Source organism: Eptatretus burgeri, chromosome 1 (genome assembly GCF_056783735.1).
Source record: "Eptatretus burgeri isolate ZD-2024b chromosome 1, Ebu_testis_v1, whole genome shotgun sequence".
NCBI classification, from domain to species: domain Eukaryota; kingdom Metazoa; phylum Chordata; class Myxini; order Myxiniformes; family Myxinidae; genus Eptatretus; species Eptatretus burgeri.
Genome location: NC_140961.1, coordinates 58857297 through 58881046, shown reverse-complemented (window position 1 = coordinate 58881046; position 23750 = coordinate 58857297). Strand labels below are relative to the sequence as shown.

General features: G+C 40.2%; 1 long non-coding RNA gene across 1 annotated transcript in view; it reads right to left on the bottom strand.

Moving 5' to 3' along the window:
* LOC147034568 (uncharacterized) overlaps positions 1-23750 on the bottom strand; it is a 275792-nt gene that overhangs the window by 38129 nt on the left and 213913 nt on the right. Inside the window, exon 2 of the long non-coding RNA XR_015059280.1 lies at positions 1340-1430. This is a non-coding gene — a long non-coding RNA (uncharacterized LOC147034568). The remainder of the gene's footprint in view (positions 1-1339; positions 1431-23750) is intronic.

The window sequence follows — 23750 nt, the reverse complement described above, 5'->3', positions numbered from 1 at the left end:
AACAGTGTTTAGGTTGATCGCTTCAATATGAATTAAAAAGTTAATTTGGAAAAAAAAATTCTGCAAAATTTATTTTTACAACCAGTGAATTTTGATTTGTACATGTTTTTTCCAGGTACTCCTGATATGTAACCTCCTTCAAGTATAACAGTGTTTAGGTTGATCTCTTCAATATGAATTTAAAAGTTAATTTGGAAAAAAAAAATTCTGCAAAATTTACTTTTACAACCAGTGAATTTTGATTTGTACATGTTTTTTCCAGGTACTCCTGACATGTAACCTCCTTCAAGTATAACAGTGTTTAGGTTGATCTCTTCAATATGAATTAAAAAGTTAATTTGGAAAAAAAAATTCTGCAAAATTTACTTTTACAACCAGTGAATTTTGATTTGTACATGTTTTTTTCCAGGTACTCCTGATATGTAACCTCCTTCAAGTATAACAGTGTTTAGGTTGATCTCTTCAATATGAATTAAAAAGTTAATTTGGAAAAAAAAAATTCTGCAAAATTTACTTTTACAACGAGTGAATTTTGATTTGTACATGTTTTTTCCAGGTACTCCTGATATGTAACCTCCTTCAAGTATAACAGTGTTTAGGTTGATCTCTTCAATATGAATTAAAAAGTTAATTTGGAAAAAAAAAATTCTGCAAAATTTATTTTTACAACCAGTGCATTTTGATTTGTACATGTTTTTTCCATGTACTCCTGACATGTAACCTCCTTCAAGTATAACAGTGTTTAGGTTGATCGCTTCAATATGAATAAAAAGTTAATTTGGAAAAAAAAAATTCTGCAAAATCTGTAATTCATCGAAATATGGCATTATTGGAAGGGGGTGAATACTTTTGCAGGCCACTTTACACGAAGAGTGAAAGTGATTTGTCCACTGACTCCTGCTGGAAGGAGTGGGTATTGACCTTTTTTTTAATTCCTGGAGGGAATGGGCGTTACTTTTACTAAAAGGACACATGTTCATCCATCCATCATGTGAAGAAGAAGCAGGACTTCGAGCTTTAATGTAGCGGTTCCTGTTGCCATGTGATAGTAAAAAATAGTACTACTGGAAAGCTGATAATTATCGATTTCCTTGGTTGGAAAGCAAATAAATCGTTCACTGTAACTTGGAACAAATATTTGTGTCCATTTAATCATAAGGATGCCTGTTTTAAAAACCCATCTTTCTGTGATAGAAGAAGAAGAAGAAGCATGAATTGGAGTTCAATGCAATGGTAGCCATGGTAACATTTATTGTTCTATGCAGCAATTTTAGTTGAATCAATAGTGAGGATAAATGACAAATACGCATTGAAAAGGTATTTCTTCAAGAAAACATACCCGAATGTCACAAAAAAACACTTTATTGCACAGCTCTGGTTCCTTCTTCACTGGGTCACATTCCCAGAGGGAATGCATATTGACTGGCATCCTGAAAAAGAGAAAAATGTTGGCGTTTTTTTGACCACCATGATTATTTCATTCCGAGAACATTTTGATCGTCCTTCATGATTATATTTTACGTTGCAACAAACCAGAATGGAATTCAAAACGCTTGCAGTAAAAGTGGATGATTGAATCTTTTGATACTTTTGGAATACATTGAGTATGTAGGTCAATTCTATTGTTTGCCAATGCAAGTTAGACTGGGATTCAATTATGAATTTGATTTGCTGTTCAGGCACGGATGTGCCACTGATGCAGTGCCTGGGCCACGTGATGGAAGGAATTTGTAATTTATTCAGGATGCCGGTGATAACTCACCTGCTCTTTATGGAGAATACCGAGGAAGCTTTGATGTCCACCGACCCATGCTATCATATGGGACACCAGATTTAACGTCCATCCAATTGATGTATCGTCCTTCACTCGAAATACCAAGATGATAGTTTATAGCTGTGCTGAGATTCACACTCAGGTGAAACAGCTTGGAGGAGGACGAACAGGTAAATAAAAACACTCCAAAGCTGGATGTGAAGAACATCATGTGTACAGTTAATGCACAAATCATGTCTCAAGGATGAAATTACAGTTTATTATAAAAAGATTGATCCAAATATTATTTCAAACGAATTATTTTTAGATCCTCGTGGAGGATCTCGAAGTCTTACTCACGTTGTTGTTCTTGTGGACTTTTTTTTTGTTTCACAGCCTGCAGTTTTCATCGAAACTTCCTGAAACTTGGCATATATATGTAAAAATACCCTGCGCAGACAGTAACCATCTCCGATTTTGGAAATTCTTCGTATTAAAAAGTTATGACGTCAAAATATCTCCGCTAATGGAAATCGCCTCAAAAATTATCTCAAACTAGGCAAGCTTTTTGAATTCTGTTTGCGGGAATCGAACAGGGTATTAGCAGAGATGAATTACCGCACATATGATACATGACTATGACGTCATATCAAATTTTATGACGTCATTCCTATTTTTGACATTTTTTGTTTCACAACCCAGAGTTTTCATCGGATCTTCGTGAAACTTGCCATGTATATGCAGAAAGCCCACGCGCAGGCAGTAACCATCTCAGATTTTGGAAATTCTTCCGAGAAAAAAAAGTTGACGTCATAATATCGCCGCTAATGGAAATCGCCTATACCATTATCTCCAAAACTAGGCAAGCTGTTTGAATTTTGTTTGCGGGAATCAAGCCGAGCATTATCACAGATAATTTATCGCAAACCTGATACATCACAATGACGTCATATTCGTTTTTTATGACGTCATCATTAAGAGGACGAGGATCTTAGCTCATTTGAGCTTGATTAACACCTTTCCACAAACTTTCGATGTGAAATAAAATAAAAATTCAGGTAATCTAACTCACTACTAGTCAACATTTCAAGTCAAGCCTTATTGTTCAGCTGCATTACTTTGTCCCTGTCTTTTCCCGTCTGTGTAATTGCCTGTCGATGCACGTCCAATCGTGTTCCTCACTTCACTGCTTCAAGGTTGCAGCTCATCGCGATCTCATGTCGTTTCCTATTTCCATTGTTTACATTTTATCCGCACTAATGGTCATGTTTGTATGTCCGTCCATTGTGCACTTGTTCCCTTCTGCCCTTTCATTGATATATACCCACTATTCTCCTGTCAGTTCACTATTTACATGCAGTCCCTTCAGAAAGTATTCACACCTTTCGACTTTCTCACCTTTTGTTGTGTTACAGCCTAAATTTAAAATTGATTAAATTAAAAAAAAAAAAATTGTTCACCGATGAACACAAAATATCCCAAATTGACAAAGTGAAAAGATGTTTTTTGAAATTTTAACGAATTTATTGTAAATGAAATATATACAGTAAATGTCTAATTGACATAATTCTTCAACTCTCTGAATCAATACTTTGGAGAAGCACCTTTGGCAGCGATTACTGTTTCGAGGCTTCTTGGGTATGTCTGTATCAGCTTTGCACATCTGGATTTGGGGATTTTCTCACATTCTTCCTGGCAGATTTGCTCAGTCTCTGTCAAACTCTCAAACCCGTGTCCTTCCCCTTGGTGGCGTCCAGTTAAGTCTGTTTCTGGTGTATGTTCCCCCTCCATCCCCTCCCTTACCCCAAATGGCCACACATCTGATACTGCAAGTGAAAAGGCTGAATGCCTAAACTCCATGTTTGCTATGAAATCTTGTGTCCCAAACCCATCGCTTTCTGTACCCACCTTACCCAGTCACATCCAGCCATTCCTGGACTCTGTGTCCTTTTCTCCTGACAAGGTGGAGAGCTTGCTGTCAAACCTCGACTCAGATTCTGCAACCGGTCCAGACGGCATCAGCCCACATGTCCTAAAACATGCTCTGCTGCTCTTGCTCACTCTCTCTCTCTATTCTATTCACCCTCTCATTTGCTACAGATCATGAGCCATCTGCTTGGAAATCAGCAAACATCACCACTCTGTATAAAAAGGTGCAAAAACAGATCCCTCCAACTACAGACCAATCAGCCTTCTCCCAATCATCAGCAAGTTATGGAATCCATCATCGGTTCAGACATTAAATCCTTCCTCTTCTCCAATGACTTGATTTCCGATCATCAATCTGGATTTAGACCAGGTCACTCTTCCCTGGATATTCTGCATCTGCTCTCCCAACAATGGATGGAGATTGGAGATGCTCATTGCCAGACATGAAATCAGAGCCATCTCCTGAGATATATCTTGTGCTTTTGTTACGGTCTGGCACACTGCCCTGCTCACCAAACTCTCTTCCTATGGTATCCAAAGACATCTCCACTCATGGGTCGCAGACTTCCTCTCCTGTTGCAGCCAACATGTGGCACTTAATGGAGTTCTCTCATCTGCTCTTCCTGTCCAGGCTGGAGTTCCTCAAGGCAATGTTTTGCGCCTTGTTCTTTTTCTGGTTTTCTTCAATGATCTCTCTGACATTCTGGAAAATCCTCTTGATCTCTTTTTTGATGACTCCACCCTCTGCTGTACCATTTGTTATCCCTCAGATATGGATAAAACCTCAAGCTGGTCCAACACGTGGAACATTTCTTTCAATCCTGACAAATCTCACACTGTCTCTTTGTCTCTCTGAAACAACCATCGGGAACCCCCCCCCCCCATCTACTTTCTAAACAATCCTTTTGAAGAAGCCCTTTCATTCAAGCTTCTGGGTCTCACTATCTGCCATGATCTTTCCTGGGAAAGCCACATTTCCAATGTGGCCTCCAAAGCCAGTTGCCAACTGGGCATCCTCCATCAGGCAAAGTTTTTCCTTGGCACACCTCACCTTCTGACCACATACAAACTTTTGTCTGCAGCCTGATGGAGTACTGCTCTCCCCTCGAGGCTGGTGCTCCCGCCTCTCACCTTTCTTGGCTTCAGGCTGTGGAAACCAAGGCATGTAGGATTGTTGGTATCTCCCGCGATGATGCTAAGTCTTTGGGTCTCTCACTCTCTCACCGCAGGCAGGTCTGTGATTTTTCTGTCTTCTACCATCTCCTTGCAGCCTCGCACCCCCCCCCCCAACCGCTCTGTTTGAGATATGTCTCCCTCATATTTCCGCAGGGTGCACAAGGTCCACCAGCAACCCCGTTCTGGTAAAACTACCAAAATCAAGAAACACTGCTCACCTTCACTCTTTCAATCCTCTTTTTTCTGCCTTTGGAACAAACTTCTACCCTCTCTTTAATCCCACTCTTCCCTCCAGGTCTTCAAAACATCTGCTCACCACCTCTTATCTTCTTCCATCCAAAACCATGATCTTTTCTACCCCCGCTAATCCACCCCAAACCCACCTCATTCAAATTCCCTGATTTCCTTCCTGAAAGTCCCTGTCGTGTAAGGACCTGAACGTACCTGTAGTGTCCATCTTGCTTACCCTGTGTACCCCGGCCCATCCCTCTCCCTTCCACAGATCTCCTCATGTCTCTGTTCCCCACTGTTTTTCCTTCCCTCTCCTTCCCATCTTGTCTCCTGCTCCCCTTGTTGTTCATTCTGTGTGATAGCTCTTATACGAGCCTCGACTGTGAAAAAAAAGCTGCATGGCGAACGTCAGTGATCAGCAATCCACAAGGGTCTCCACAGATTCTCAATGGGATTCAAGTCCGGGCTTTGGCTGGGCCACTCAAGGACTTTCACGTTCTTGTTCTGAAGACATTCCATTCCAGTGTTGCTTGCTTGGGGTCATTGTGTTGTTGGAACATAAGTCTTTGCCACAGTCTAAGGTCTTTTGCACTCTGAAGTAGGTTCTCCAAAAGGATTTTCCTGTATTTGGCTCCATTCATCGTTCCATCTATCATTAGAAGTCTCTGAGTCCCTGCTGCTCAAAAGCATCCCCATAGCATCTATGCTGCCACCACCATGCTTCACGGTGGGGATGATGTTCGATGGGTGATGAGAAGTGCTCGATTTCTACCAAACATAGTGCTTTGCATTCATGCCAGAGTTCAATTTTCAACTCATCAGACCACAGAATATTTTTGCCTCATGCACTCGGAGTGTTTCTTGTGCCTTTTTGCAAACTCGAAGCATGCTGTCATGTGCCTTTTTCTCAACAGCGGGTTCCTTCTGGCCACTCTCCCATTAAGCCTTGATTTGTGATGTGCTGTAGACATTATTGTCCTTTTGCCAGGTTCTCCGATCTCAGCCAAGGAACTCTGTAGTTCTGTCAGAGTGGCCATTTGGTTCTTGATCACCTCACTGACCAAGGTCCTTCTTGCCCAGTTTGATCAGATGGCCAGCTCTAGGAAGAGTCTGAGTAGTTCCATATTCTTTACATTTCCTTATGGTGGAACTCACTGTGCTCTTGGGAACTTTGAACACTCCTGACATTGTTTTAGACATTGTTCTCCCAATCTATGTCTCCTCACAATTCTATCTCGAAGTTCTACGGACAATTCCGTGGACTTCATGGTAGCCTTTATGCTCTGACATGCATTGTGAACTCTGGGACCTTTTATAGAAAGGTGTGTTTCTTTCTAAATCATGTCCAATCAATTGAATTAGCCACAGGTGGATGTCAATCAAGTTGTAGAGACATCTCAAGGATGATCAATGGAAATTGGATGCACCTGAGCTCAATTTGGAGAGTCATAGCAAAAGGGTTAAACACTTATTGACACAAGTCATTTCATATTTTCATTTTTAATCGATTTGGGAAAAGATTTGAAAAAAAAAATTCGACTTTGTCATGACGGGGTATTATGTGCATATCAGTGACAAAAATCTTAATTTAATCCATTTTAAATTCAAGCTGAAACACACCAATATGTGACAAATTGTAGGGGTGTGAATACTTTCTGAAGGCACCGTATATCCATGTATCTATATATATATATATATATATATATATATATATATATATATATATATATATATATATATATATATATATATATATATATATGGTATATATACAGGGTATATATGTGTGTGTGTGTGTATATATATATATATATATATATATATATATATATATATATATATATATATATATATATATATATATATATATATATATATATATATATATATATATATATAATATATATGCTGGATATCGTATAAAAACCCATCATAAAAGGGGTTGGAATTATTTTATTCTAAATATTCAAGGAGACTGGAAGATATGATGTTTTGTAGGAATAAAAGTTATTTTAAAACACTACATGTACAAATGTGATAATATTTCCTTTATCTTGTGGAACATTTTTATTTTGTAGTTACAGCCTCATGAGCATGCCAAATCAAGTCTCAGCTTAGCGTCAGGTGTGCTTTATTTATTAGACAACCTACGGATGTAAATAAATAATAGTTTTACTCTGCGCATGTTTCACATCCCATGTCGCGAATTTCACCTTCGTGCCCTGTATTTGTTGTTTGTTTTTTAATGTTTCTGTACGCCAAATTTGAGGCCCGGTTGCAAGTCACCGTCCATATTTCCAACAGAAGAGACGTAACCAGGCCCCCCTAACAAACGGACGCCAACGTGGTCAGACGGAATGAAAACCCGTCATTCTTGTTACAAAAACAGCTAAAATTGATGAAAAATCGGCCGAAATTGAAACCAACACAGTAATTACGGTCGCAATAACAGATATAATGGAAACCAAAAAGTTTATTCTACACACAAGAACGGTCATGACGGAAACAAAAACGGACAATCCTGAAATAGAACGGTGGGGAATGGAAGCAACATCAGTTATTTCCGTCGCAAAACGCGGAGACCGAAGCGAAAGCGATCAGTGACGATTGATCGTTTATATTTGCAAGAGGTAAAATTTGATTGTAATAATAAATTGCAAATTCCAATAAAATAACAAAGTTAATATGAAGTAAAAACTGTAAAAAGATCCCATACACGATCCCCTATGTTGAACTGGGCCTACACAACTAGCGATCCTTCACTCGGGGGCTCGAAATACAGGCAAACCAAACATTATCATCACAAAAAATTCGGTTTAATAAATTATTAAAACTACATCAGGTACTACCCACTATATATTATCTATATTACATTTATGTTCGAGGCACAAGCACTAAAAATTTACAAACCGTAACAGGTCGTTTTACTGCATCCGCCATCTTGTTCGCACTATAGTAACCGGAATGAACCGCTTTTGTTTCGCTCTCGGACGTTTCGCGACGGAAATAACTGATGTTGCATCCATTCCCCACTAAACTATTTCGGGATTGTCCGTTCTTGTTTCCGTCACGACCGTTCTTGTGTGTAGAATAAACATGTTGGTTTCCATTATATTTACTGTGTTGGTTTCAATTTCGGCCGCTTTTTCATCAATTTTAGCTGCTTTTGTAACAAGAATGACGGGTTTTCATTCCGTCTGACAACGTTGGCATCCGTTTGTTAGGGGGCCTCGTAATTACCCTTTCATGAAAAATGTTTTTTGAGAAGGTTTTTTTTTTAATCCTGAAAAATAGACCATTGCAAACAAGCAGGCATGTTAAAAGATTGACCTTTAAACCCCTTAAATCATCCTTATGAAGGCGGACAGACAAATACACAAACACACAAATACACACTCTTTTATTTAGGTATATATAATATATATATATATATATATATATATATACATATATATACATATATATATATATATATATATATATATGTATATATATTTTTGCAGGCCAGGGGACAGGTGAGAAGACCACCAGTGGGGGGTGGAGCTATCTCGGGTTCCCACCAGACTCCCCGGAATTGCAGGCTGTCGCACACGGATAATTACGTGACGTAGCTGGTCGCCAACCGCCCATTAACACCGATAACTTAACATGACTTAGGGTCCTCCGTCTAGTGTATCCGGTTACCTAAAAAATAATCACATGATCTAATTACCGGGAGACACGCCCTCGGTACGCCTTGTCTGAACAGGATCACTTTACCGGATCAGATGCAGCCGAGCGACACTGCGAAGGACATACTGGCTAAAAGGAACAGGTCGTTTTGAATAAAGTCCCGGCTAGGTTAGGATACGGACCATGCTGGATCAATGAAAGAAAAGACAAAAACGAGCTGGGAACATTTCGACAAAATGATTTATTTCAGGCAGGCAAGGAAAAATATGTGACACAGTGAATAGAGTTTATTGTTGTGTGTAAGCAGGGACAGGAAGAAATGTGTGGTGTGACAACAAAGCAAGCATCTTACAAAAGCAGACACAGAGCAGAGTTATCCCGATATAATTCTTATTCACTCTTCAGTTAAATGAGGACAGGTGCCATGACATACATACACACACACACACACACACACACACACACACACACACACACACACACACACACACACACACACACACACACACATGCCGATGAAGAGGAGTTGATGAAAAGAAAGAGAAGAGTAGATGAGGCTAACAGTCTCTCAATACCTTGCACGATTGACCGACCACGCCACCAATATGTTTTGGGGTGATGCTCCGCTGGGCGATACCTCCCTGACAGCTGGCTCATCGTCTCCCAATTTGTGGCACTTCGAACAGTGAAGCGTTGATCAGAGAATGGGGTGCGACCGACAGGCATGAAGGAAGTACTCTGGGCAGAGTCGGAAGCCAGTGGGTGGAGAAAGGCGGAGTCAAAAGGAATGGGTGGAGTGGCAGACAGGATCAGGTGGGTGGGTGGATGGGTGGAGTCAGCGGCAAGGCGGTAAAGAAGGCGGAGTCAGCAGGCCAGTTGGTGATGAAGGCAGAATTAGCAGACGAGGAATGCTGAGCAGGAAAGACGATGACAGACAGTCCCATGACACGTCCTTTTATAGACCCTGTGGTGCGGGTAGGGGTGACAACCCAAAGCGATGTGTCATCTCCCGAAGCGGGCGCTCTTGTTTGGCGCCGGCCAGCACATGGCCCAGCCGTGATGGCTGGAAGGGGCTCCACTTTACTTCCAGCCAAATGGTTCCAAGCTGCGGAATCGCCTCGCTCCAAGCACCGTGGCACAAATCACCCTGCACTGAACTCCTGGGGCTGTCTACGGCGACCAACGGTCAGCGCCGGTCAATGCCCTGCCTGTCTGTAAGCCATGCGGCCTGAAATGTACAGCACGCCTAGGCCTGGCTGCAGCCTTGCCGGGCGGAGAGGAGAGAGGGTGTTTGCTGTCCGCAGGAGATACCCGCGGCCGCGGTGGTCAGCGAAGACTGACGGTAAGATGCAATGGTAAACCTGTGCGCAGACTCGAACAAGATGTGTGCCATTCATGCCCTGCTCTATATGCAATAATAAATTACCCCGGGGCTACGCGTGGGTCCGCTGCCATTGAGCATGCGTGATTCATCAAAAGTGGTGATGTACGTGGTGCCAGCCCTGATCTATGCCAGGAATTGAGGGAATAGATTAGAAAAAAATATTAGATGTAGCCATGGATTGAAAAGAGGATAGATATAAGTATTAAATGGAGATTTGGATTGAAAAGAAGATAGATATAATTATTCGACTGAGAAATGGGTTGAAAAGAGTGCGCTGCGTGCGTACTGTACGGTGATAGCATCTGGTGTGTTGTTCCTTCTATTTCCTCGGCACGGCATTCCTGCAGCCGCCGTCATGCTGGTTATCCTCCTATCTTTTCTGCCCAATGGGTGGAAATTACCGCTGTGCTGCACATGTTCCGTGCAGCGTGGGCGCTTGGTGTTTTGTGACTTTTGGTCTTCTGTGAGGACGCTTTCTCACAGCGAAGGGTGCAGCCGCGGTTTTCACAGGTAGGTGTCTGAGCGCAGTGCCCGCTGGCCCTCGCAAGGACCCATTGCTTGGATTTACCTCAGGAATAGAGAAAAAAAGAATGGGAATAAGTTCAGAGATATAATCAGACCTAACTATGAGATTCACACAACGCACTTGTCCTGTTTGTCCCATGACACAAGAAGGAAGGGACTATCTGAACGTATATTAATGAAATAACTGTCTGGGGACCACTGTATGCGAGATGACATTGGTGATGGAGGGATGCGGTTTCCAGAACCACAACAATATATATATATATATATATATATATATATATATATATATATATATATATATATATATATATATATATATATATATATATATATATATATATATATATATATATTTGACATCTCACTCCTTTAGCAAAAGAAGCTGCATAAAGCAACCTACGAAGGCCTACGCAAGGTTAGCGTTTGTGTAGGTGAGAGCTGATTGGCTCTTCCCTCCATTCACAGATGAGAGATGTGGGTGGGTCTTTCTTTAATATTTATGTATAGACTGCTTTTGACGTCTGCATGTGGTACATGCTTGGGAGCCTTGTTGGTATGCATTGCTGTCTGCACTGTTGCTGATGATTCGCTGATAAGTGATGAAACTGGTCCGGTAGATGAGGTGGTGTGTAGCATTGGGATTATCATGTGTGTACTAAGTGTGAACATCTTTCTGGAGGAACTCTGAGAAGGGTTTGAAACAGCAAAGTAATTTTGCGGCCATGTGCATCACGTATTTGTGGTTTTTCACAGGACTTTTTATTTTCCCTTATGAATCACGAACTGCCGGGAACCTCTAAAAAATTAGAGCATTGTTGCGATTTCAGTGAATGGCTCGGTATGTGAGTCATAATGAGCATATGAAGATCTGTTCCGACTACTGACCCTGAATTGTCCTATTTTGTCATTAGCGTGCACTTTCAACCACAGTTTAGTGTTTTCTAAGTTTTGCAGCAACTTTACAGAGGCCCTCATACTATTACACCAAGGTTATGGTGACCTCGTAAAAAATTTTTAAACTTGATCCACAGTCGAGCAAATTATTGACATGAAATAGATTTAATTTCACTTGATTTAATAAGTTAAATTTATTCATCCGTATTGTTTTTTTTTTTTTGTTGTTGCTGAAAAATAGTTGTAAATTTCCTTTTAAAGTGGCATGGACTATTGTTTCTGAAATTTGAAGTTATGAGTATTTGACTGATTGTGTGGGTCATTTCAGGGTTGTTATTTAATTTCAACAAGTGTGAGTCAGTGTTAAAGAAGTCGTTTAGGATTATTTTCACATTTCAAGTACGAGTCGTTTTGAACAGACCTGCCCAACTCCTTGGAACGAACAGATGAAGCGGTAACAAACTCACGGCTTGTACTGCAAGTCCTAAATGGATGAAGAAGCGTTGATTTATTTCTTTGCAATCAAAGAAGATTTCTCTTTGGAGAGGACGTTAGTTCGGCCAAGCTTGTGTATCATATTTATGATAGCAATAACCATTCTCCAGTGTACATTTTGTGATTTCAACATTTTAATTATTTTTCATCTCAAATCCAATTTGCTCTTTGATCGAGGCAAAAGGGTTGACCTCCATTCCCTGTAGGGGGCTCCCTGGTTGGAAGAAATTATTTTAACCAACGAGTATACCCCTTTTGGGTATAAACAGAATTAAACTTTTACCAATTAGGCCATGGACTTCAAATTTAACACCATACCCCTGACCTACACCTCATTCCCCTGACTTCAAAAATGTTATATTTAAATCAGATGTTCTCTTAGCTGCAAACACACACAACTTAGAAAAAATGAATTAATTCCCAATTATTGTAATAGCAATAAGACTTAGCAATGAAGCTAAAATCTCTTGTTTTGATCACATATTTACCTTCGCAAACTTTGTTGCGAAGGTTATGTTTTGATCGCTGTGTATTTATTTATTTATTTGTGAATATGTGTGTTTGTTTGTTTGTTATTCGCATAACTCCAAAAGTATTGAACTGAATCGCAGCAAATTGGGAGGGATGATTGGTTATTATCTGAGGACCATTTGATTAGATTTTGGGAGCGATCGGGTTAAAGGTCAAGGTCATGAAAAGGTCAAAATCGTCTTTTTACCAGAGCACGGTCAATTTGTATACAATTTGCATGCAACTAATGCCAAAATATTCAGAATTCAATGCCCCATCCTGTGATATGTGACATGACACAATGACCTAATATCCCTTATTAGCGGTTGGGAGTCAAAGGTCAGGGGGGTCACGACATTGCAAAATGTGCGGTTTTAGTCATAACACGGTCAATTCTCATCCGATTTGCATGAAACCAACACCAAAATGTTGATTGTTCTTTTCCCCACACTCTAATACCAATTACAAAATTAAGAGTACAAAGGTCAAGGTCGAGGTCATGAAAAGGTCAAAATCGTCATTTTTGTACAATGAATGTTTGTTTGTTCACAATAAATAACTTATTTCGAAAAACAGAAACTCGTGTGTGCTAAATGCCCCTAAAATGCCAGAAAATAATATCTTATAATGTGACCAGTTGTCATCAGATTGACTTGACACCAACACCCAAAAAGGTCAGGGAGTTCATACAGAAATTGTACAATGTACGTGAATCAGTGTCAAACAGCAGGAAATTTAATGTTTTTAAGCCATCATAACACATATGAGATGGCAGATATGGTATGGGATTAAATACCCTCACAATCAACGGTTTCTGGGGGCGGGGGGGGGGCGGGGGATGAAGCGTTGGCGAAGGTATGCGCTCTACTGAGTGCCCGTTCTAGTCTTTCAATGTTTTCGCATTTTATGGATAAATAATCATAAAATAAATTGTCATTAATTTTTATATAAATATCATGCAGAGTTATTCACTTATGCTTACAGTTTTGTTATTTGTGTTGGCGTGGCTTACAGCCTGGTGTGTTGGCACAGTGGTTAGGGCAGCGGCTTGGGATCCAAAAGGTCCCGAGTTCAAGCCCCGTTGGGCCACTGATTTAATACACCAGGGGGTTGACTCAGCCTGTCATCCTTCCGAGATCGGCGAAATGAGTACCTGTGTACTGGGCCGGTGTATACCCCGGTTAAAAAAGGTGTACCATATCCCTGTGTCGTAAGAGGCGACCAGGGTTGTGTCAGGAAGGGCATCCGGCGTAAAACATGTGCCAAATCACAATGCGGATCATACGGATTATCCGCTGTGGCGACCCCTAACGGGAGCAGCCAAAAGAAGAAGAAGAAGAGCTTACAGTTTTGTTATTTTTCATCTGGCTGGCCTGCTTGGCATTTCCATCTGTGTACTTAGCTCACGATCCTCGGATATCCTAGGTTGAAAATCTAATGTCTGGTGGTGATTGTTCTCTAATGTTCATGTCATCGTTGCATGTATTTTGTACAAGCTCCAGCAGCAGCCTTCAACACTGTAATAAAAGAGAAAGCAAGAAGAAAACGTCATGCAGAGCACGATACTTACAAAATCCTTAAAACAAATTTGATCTCAACAATAATTGGCTGCTTGAATTCAGTGACCTGAAATATAAATTATCTTCAAATTTCAAGTCAATTAGATGAAAATTGAGGATTTAAAAAATCTCACCTAAGTTGATGACCTTTGGCCTATGTTGACCTTTTGGTCAATGTTGACCTCAAAAATAATTGGCTGGTTCAATTCAATTTATGTGAAATATAAATCCTCTTCAAATTTTAAGTTAATTGGATGAAAATTGAGGATTTTAGAAATCTCTCCTTAGTTGTTGACCTTTGACCTACGTTGACCTTTTGACCTCAAAAACAATAAGCTCCTTGCTTATGACAAACTCTACCACGTGGTGAAGTTTCGTAACGATCGGTTTAGAATTGTAACCTGTACACGATTAATTGACAGACAGACAGACAGACAGACAGACAGAATAACAAAATCTACTTACCAATATACTTGAAAATCTTCGATTTTGTAAGTAATAGTATTTTGTGGAATGAAAATTGAGTCAAATGCTTTGGAAAAGGCTACTGAGTCTTCACTTTGGTGTGGCACGGCTTTGTGGCTATACGTGCAAGGTCGCACATCAATAAAATAGGTAGATCCACAGTAAGACCCATAAGGCTGTATTTACCTCGCTACCCCCCCCCACTTCTTTTATGATTTAATACCCCCTCCTCCCCCGGCTTCTGCTCCGCAACACCCCCCACATTCACGATTCACAATCAAACCCCATCCATGCCTTTGAGCCTGGTCTATTAAAACTACTTATTATTAGAGTAAAGGTGTGCACACATTTTGTCTGCCCACCTTGGGGTGGCCAGGAAATCCTGGAGCCTTTGGAAAAACACGGTTTCCATTTTCCAATGAGTGGCTTCAAGTTCACCCAATCTATCCTGGGACCATGCCCCACATATGTAGCAGACGAGCGGAAGTTCGCATACCCCATGAATGCACCAATCATGATATCTGGTATTGTAATTCCGTGACCCCCAAAATGATGACGCATACTCCAATGCCAACGAGTATAAAGTATAATAAGCCTAACAACGAGTATAAAGCAGCAACTTACTCACCGTGTCCAAAAATGCATTCGGCAGTTTGTTTGTTTTTACAACATTGTCTTGATATACAATGCGATGTATGTACACAACAGGGTTTATTTTAACGTGCATTAGACCCCTACTTGTGCAGTTCTAAATCAATTTGTGCAGTTCTGAATCAATTTGTGAAGTTCTAAATCAATTTGTGCAGGTCTAAATCCAATTTTGTGCAGTACTAAAATTTATAATAAAAACTCCAATGTCATATATAAAGAAACAAGAATAAATTTTGGCCAGCCAGATGAAAAATAAAACTGAAAGCACTAAAATTTATTATAAAAACTCCAATGTCATATATAAAGAAACAAGAATAAATTTTGGCCAGCCAGATGAAAAATCTGGCCAGCCAGATGAAAAATAACAAAACTGTAAGCACTAAAATTTATAATAAAAACTCCAATGTCATATATAAAGAAACAAGAATAAATTTTGGCCAGCCAGATGAAAAATAAAACTGTAAGCACTAAAATGTATTATAAAAACTCCAATGTCATATATAAAGAAACAAGAAGTCAATGCATGACCATGATACTGAAAAGTAAAAGTACCTTTATTTACTGTTTATATGACAAGAAGTATATTATTAATTTTACATACACAAGTGTATGCTGATTAGTACTTTATTTTAAAATTTTTGTCAAATACTAACATGGTTAAAACTTAAAACACTGTGTTTATATGACTATATATATATATATATATATATATATATATATATATATATATATATATATATATATATATATATATATATATATATATATATATATATATATATATATATATATATATATATATATATATATATATATATTCTAATTTTATAGACTCCAGTGTGGCATCCTGTGTTGTGTACCTTATCAAAGGATACAAAGGAACTTAAAATCTATAAAATGTTTAAAAAATAGCCATTACAAATGCTTCTCAGACTCAGAGAATCTCAAACACTGGGCCATGTCACCTGCCTCAAAGATTTGTGCAGTTCTAAAATTCCCTTAAAATAAACCCTGGTACACAAACATGTATATACAAACATCACTGCTCATCAACCTGAAAATATTTTGGGCCACCCTGTTCCTATCATCTATCTAATGGATTATTAAGGTTGCAATCATACGGTTGCATAGAATGGATCTTGCTTAAGATGTTCTGAAGCGTGCGCACTCTCCATTGGTGGTATTAACTTATCACATAATATCTTGTCACTTTAAAAATAAAGCAATCACAGAGGCCTCCTTGTGATCATAAACCATTGTAACCTGGTGTCACAGGCGCGTTTCGAATTCCCATGCTAGCGCAGAAGCTGTATCGGGCATATCATGCTGGCAGGAGATGATGAATTGCTTTGGACTCTCATGGGGATGAGCTGCAGGTCTTATCTCCAACCAACAGGCATCATTGCTTTGATGCAAATATATAGAGGATTAAGAGAACATGAGTAACAGTCCTGACAAAGGTCTTAGCAAGGTGACGATTTTAAGGAAATGGCCAGATCATTGTGGATATTGGAAATGGCCTTGCACCTATCACTCGCTTGGATTAATTTCTGAGACCTGTTGTTAATAATGTTAGCATCCTTTCTGAAATGAGTGAGATGTGTGATTTTTGAGTTGACGGATTTCATGACGTAACATCACTTTGGAGGATAACAAAAGGTGCCATGAACAAATTGTTTTCCTTTACAATCACTTTCTTTTATTCTGATAATGCTTTTCTACCCTTCTGTGTGTGTAGTGATTAGTTTCCCGCCTGTTTTTACAAACAATGATTGCAATGGTTATGTTTTCACCGCTGTTTGTCCGTCTGTCTGTTTGTCTGTGAGCAGGATATCTCAAAAAGTTATGGATGTATTCGGATGAAACTTGCTGGACAGGTTAGGTGTATGACAAGGACTAATTTATTCGATTTTCATTAAGATCTGAATCCTGATACAATAATTCTTCACCATTGAGAGATATATAGGGCCAAAACTATATATAGCATGATATCTCTAACAGTTATCAGTTGATTGGGACAAAACTTGGTGGACAGGATGGGAGTGACAAGGACGAAATGCTTCAATTTTTGTGCAGATTCGGACCTGGATACGAGAGTTTTTTTAATTTTTACCTCCACCAACGAAGCTGAAGGAGGTTATGTTTTCACCCCCTTCTGTCTGTTTGTCTGTCTTTGTTTGTTTGTGTTCAGGATATCTCAAAAAGTTGTGGACGGATCTGGATGAAATTTTGTGGACAGGCTTGATGTGTGACAAGGACGAAATGATTAAATTTTGGTGAAGATCCAAATCCAGATCTGATAATTTTTAAAGTGATTCTTAACCGTTGAGAGATTTGGCCAAAAACGATTGAGGACTGTATAGCATGATATTTCAAAAATGTATTGGGCCTGATATGTTCTCGTGCATCAGGCATTGCATGGAGGAGGTATGTGCTCTACCGAGTGCCCTTCTAGTTTGTTTGTGTGTTTGTCTGTGAGCAGGATATCTGAAAAGATTATGGATGGACTTGGATGAAACTTAGAGGACAGGTTGCGTGTGTGTGTGTGACAAAGAGGAATCGATTCAATTTTGGTGAAGATCCGAATCCAGATCTGGATACGAGAATTTTTCAAGTGATTCTTCATTGTTGCTTGGTGTTGGCTTAGTGGTTATGGTGGTGGGCTTTGGTTCCTTGGGTCCTGAGTTCAAACCCTGCTTTTCTGTTGAATTAATACCAGGTGGGATCGACTCATCCTTTCAAAGTGAGCAAAATGAGTACCAGCTTGCTGGGATGATTGAGGCATTTGAGTATCCTTTGTGTCGGAGTGTTGACCCATCATGATTGTGCCCAATCGCCCAGGAGACTGCTAAGGCAGTACCAATGCTCTGCACAGAGTATGGTCCCAATGGAGTTTTTTTGATTCACCATTGAGAGCTGGGGCAAAAAACGAAATGCAACATATTTCAAAAAGTTATGGACATGTTATCACAAAACTCAGTGGATGAGTTGGGTATGTGACACGAACAAGCCGATTCAATTTTGGTTTAGGTCTGGATTCAGATCTGACCTATCAGAGGGATACAAAATGTAAACTTCAGTCTGGCAAAGGTATGTGCTCTACCTAATGCTGTTCGAGTTTTGCATTTGTTTTCACAGGGTCCCCAGATATGGCGTCGAAAGCAGGTTGGTATTTGCTGATACCGATGATAAAATGCCCCTTCTGCCTCGGATAATGCTGTCTGTGAAGAGGGCTTAAAGCAAACTTTGCAATTCCGATTTTGTACATTTTGTATCTGCTGTGTTGCTACCATATTTATTCCAACTTCCCTGTTTGTATTTGATAAACAGGGACACAAAAGGAACTTTGACACAGGAGGAGGTCATTTGGCCCAACAAGCCTGCGCTATCTCTGTCAAATATTGGTCCACGAGGGGTCGCATTTGTCAAGCAGTCGACTGCAACAGACATAGTTGATCTAAACACAAAGCTGCCATTATTGTCACACTCCATTTTCCTGTTTGACTATCTGTCCGTTCCCATATATCTAACTGTATATCTTGAGAATGTAAAATTGTAGGGCTACCAAACTTTCAGACATAATGGTATCAATGGAGCGTCATGGGGTCAACCTCCTAACCCAGTTAGGGGGTAGCGATTTCAGGGAAGATGGTTGGAGGGAATGGGAATGGGGAGGGAGATCTTTGTTAAGACTTTTGTGATCACAACTGAATTTAGCACACATAATGAGGGACAATGTGGAGTAAAATAGAGATGGGGAGGGGGGGGGGAGGTTGAAGGGAGGTTCTCTATCGGGGTCTGCCAATTGAGAAATGGCCACAGTGATAGTGTAGGCCACCAAACTTGGAAATGAGTGATGATGAAAAATTAAGTTATTAGCTTTAATACTGTTTGAGATTGAAGAGAGGAATTTGGAATAGAGGGAAGGGCCATCTATTTAACTGCTTTAATTGATCGTGACCAAACTTTTCTTGGATAGTGAAGGCCCCATGGGAAGTAGCATGGGATGTAGGGTGGAGGTTTAGGGAAGGGGATAGTTGTTTGTTGTCTCAATAACTTTCTTTAAATACTTGTTTGTTGTCTTTGCACAACAGGACTTTAAAAAAGGAAAGAAAAATGAAGACATAGCATGTGGACCCACCCTCTCCCCAGAATTTGGTACTTGTTCATTCAATCTAACAGCTTATTTGCTTAGATTCACTAGGTGATGGATGTGGGGGCAGTAAGAAGGATCTGAGAAAAAAAAATTGATCTGATTCTCTTTATAAAGGGTGAGGTCCAATGGAACCAAACTTCTGCCCGACCTCAGCCACAATACTCCTCCACTTCCCGCTGTCCTCAGCCCTCTCTCTCCATTCTCCAACCACCCCACCTGACTGATATCCCTCCTCACACAATCTTCCCATCTCAACCACGGTCTCCCTCTTTTATTCTGACCTTTCTCTCTCAACCCATCCGCTCTCTTTGCCATTCTTTTTCCTCCATCTACACTAAGTGTCCAGCCCACCCCAACTGGCTTTTTACCAATCCCATCATCAAGTTCATCTGCACAACAATCTCCTTCAGTTCATCCATCTTACTTCTATCCACCTTCTTCACTTCCACAATCCTCCTAACCCAGTTGCTCTTGCAACAACCTCTGTTGTTATCTCTCTGTCAATGCCACCATTTTGAGAATGCAGAGGTCAGTCAGGATCACACAAATCACCATATCTTTCTCTCTTTATTTCCTTGATATCTTTCTTTCTGCCCTCCAACCTTCTCCAAACATTCACATCTATGTGAATCCTCTTCCTCACCTCCGCCTCCAACTTACCATCCCCGGTCACTGTTGCCCCTCAATACTTAAACCTATTTCTCTGTCTGATCTCTCTGCCTTCTAAACTGATTTTCATTTTTTTCTTTGCTGCCCAACCCACATCACCTCAGTCATCTCCATACTCATTTTCAGCCCGTGGTTCTCAAATGCCTTCTTCCACTACCCCAGTACTTCATGCATCTCCTGTCCACTCTCCGCCACAGCAACTGGATCATCCGCATACAACATCCTCCTGAGAATACCTTTCTTGTTCACCTACCTGCTTACCAGCTCCATCTCACTCCAAAGGTGAGAGGCAGCAGCACCAGAAGGCTGACAGTTGGTACGACAGAGGGTGGAGTCATCAGCATCGAGATAAAGAGGATTTTCCAGGGAGTCGGAGAGATCATTGATGAAAACCAGAAAAATAACAGGGCCCAGAACGCTACCTTGAGGAACTCCAGTCTGGACAGGAAGAGGGGATGAAAGAACTCCATTAAGGGCCACACATTGACTGAGACAGGAGAGGAAGTCTGCGAGCCATGAGTGGAGATGGCCGAGGATACCATAGGAAGAGAGTTTGGTGAGCAGGGCAGGGTGCCAGACCATGTCAAAAGCACGCGGTATGTCTGGGGATTTGGCTCTGATTTCATGTCTGGCATTGAGGACCTCCATCCATTGTTGGGAGAGCAGAAGCAGCATATCCAGGGTAGAGTGACCTGGTCTGAAACCAAATTGATGATCAGAAATCAAGCCATTGGAGAAGAGGAAGGATTTAATGTCTGAAGCGATGATGGATTCCATAACATTGCTGATGATTTGGAGAATGCTGATTGGTCTGTCGTTGCAGCGATCTGCTTTTGTACCTTTTTATGCAGTGCAGTAATGTTTGCTGATTTCCAAGCAGATGGAGTGAATAGAACAGAGAGAGGGTGAGCAAGAGCAGAAGAGCAGGCTTTGAGGACACGTTGGCTGATGCCGTCTGGACCGGTTGCAGAATCTGAGTCGAGGTTTGACAACAAGCTCTCCACCTTGTCAGGAGAAAAGGACACAGAGTCCAGGGACAGTTAGGTGTGTTGGGTACAGAAAGTGATGGGTTTCGGACACAAGACTTTTTTTTTGGCCTCTGTTTAATTAATTATCGATGGTTTCTAAATGGTCGTTACGACAATGTAAACGAGGACTTCCTCCCTAACAGTGGTATTGTAAAAGTGGAACAAAATACCTACGAAAATCAAAATGAAGATTGAGTAAATAACCAAAAAACCCGCACACAATTACATGAGTAACTCGAGGGGAGCACTCGGGAGAGTGCAAAACCTCCGCCGCCAATACTGCTGTGTCACTCAAGTGAACCTTATATCTTATTCATTAAATATGATGTCAACAGTGCTGACAGAGTTATAGTTCTTTTCTCCATTTTTTTTGGGGGGGGGGGGGTGGAAATCACTTAAAACATGTAGAAATGCAAAAAAAAGAAATCGAAATTTTGTTGAAAAAAAAGTTGCAAATTTTTTTTTTCTCTAACAATTTTTTTTGGGGGGGGTTGGAAATTACTTAAAACATGTAGAAATGCAAAAATTTTTCTCAATTTTCCTTTGGGGGGGGGTGGGAATCACTTAAAACATGTAGAAATGCAAAAAAAGAGAAATCGAAATTTTGTTGAAAAAAAAAGTTGCAAAATTTTTTTTTCTCTAACAATTTTTTTTTGGGGGGGGGAGGGTTGGAAATCACTTAAAACATGTAGAAATGCAAAAAAAACAGTTTTTTCTCTAATTCTTTTTTGGGGGGAGGGTTGGAAATCACTTAAAACATGTAGAAATGCAAAAAAAAATTTTCTCAATTTTCCTTTGGGGGGGGGGGAGGGTTGGAAATCACTTAAAACATGGAGAAATGCAAAAAAAAAATTTTTCTCGAGCAATTTTATTTTTGGAGGGGGGGACCAAGTCCAAAATCTAATGGCATGATCCTTGAACCATACCTAACCCGAACAACCAAGTTTCGTCGAAATCCGTCGAGGAGTTTTTCCGTAATACTGTTCACAAACAAACAAACAAACAAACAAAAAGGAGTGAAAACAGTAACCTCCGATCTTCGATGGCGAAGGTTAAACATCGAACTATGTTCTGGGGGAACTTATCATATGCTAGTGCATCTGTCTGTCACAATTGTAAATTTCTCCAAAACCAATCCTTTGATGATGCATTAGCCCCTTTTGTTTCCAATTTGATGATGAATTAGCCCCATTACCCATGAGGAGAAACGTTGGAGCTGATACAGTACATGGAATTTGATATCTGTTCAGGGTCTCAGCAATAACTCGCCTCCTCTTTGTCGAAAGACAATGTGGGATATTTAAGGTCCTGTATTTTTTTTATTATTATTTATTTATTCCAGGGGAGGGGGCATGGGCTTGGGTAAAAAAAAAACACACAACATCAACCACACAACACCTCTTGACAAGACCCCCACCAACAGCACTCCGTACACATGTACACAATCACCCATCAATGCTCAAGCTACATAAAAGTCCTGCCAACATCCCTATACTCCTCCATCTCCATAACTTCCAGGTACCTATGTAATTCTAATTTAAACTTATATACTGTTTCTGCTGCTACTGCCTTTCCAGGGAGGCCATTGCATGCATTAACTACTCTCTGAGTAAAAGTCCCCTGCCTTACTACCGTCTTAACTCTCCTCTTCTTTATTCTCAGGCTATGGCCCCTGGTCCTATCCCTGTCTACTCTGTTGAATAATTCATCTACACTTATTTTATCTACACCTTTCATTATCTCAAACATCTCTCTCATATCTCCTGGTAACCACCTCGTTTTGAGTGTATAAAGCCATCTCCTTCAACCGCTCCTTATAGCTGAGTCTAGCTAGGCCCGGAATCAATCTAGTAGCTCTGCGCTGAACCCTCTCTATGGCATCTATGCCCTTCCTGAGTTGTGGTGACCAAAACTGCTCACCTCACTAAATTGCTGTACAATGTTAGCACCACCTCTTGTGATTTTTTATTGATCTTCCTCCGATTACAAACTCAAACCCAAATTATAGTTGAGGATCAAAGCCAGAGTAAACATTTCAATGGGGAATACACTACTTCTGCACCATCTTATAAGATTTTTCCATGGTTCACCCACATGATCCGTGGGATCTTTCATGTCTTCAGCCAATTTTGGCTGATGGGACAGCCAGATTAGCATGGCTTCTGCACAACGCCATGCTCGTTGATGTAATGTCCTGCCAGTTAATGACAAGGATGAAGGTTTATAGTTGTGCAGAAAATTGAACTAAGATGAGACAGCTTTGAGGCGACTGCGCTACCACCGAGCTGTCCTATCAACCTGGATGAGAGCGTCATGTGAGGAAAGAATTCAGATCACACACTGCACAAGCCAAACTCATGTCAACTCTTTTAAAAATCTGCTGTCATATTAATAGTCCCAATTGTCATTGCTGTTGTGAATGTTCAAATGCTGTTTTTTTATTTTACCAAACATAGTTTTTCTGCATCCTCACCCATTGCCAATAAGGAATCTAACCCGTTTCATTTGCTCGACATTAACGATTAATGGATATCACAGTTGCACATTATTGGCAAATACAGATCTTTCAAATCTAGTTTTTCATTTACTCCATAAATATTAACACTGACGATCCTCTCTGGATTGCTGTATGAAGTATTGAAAATAAAAA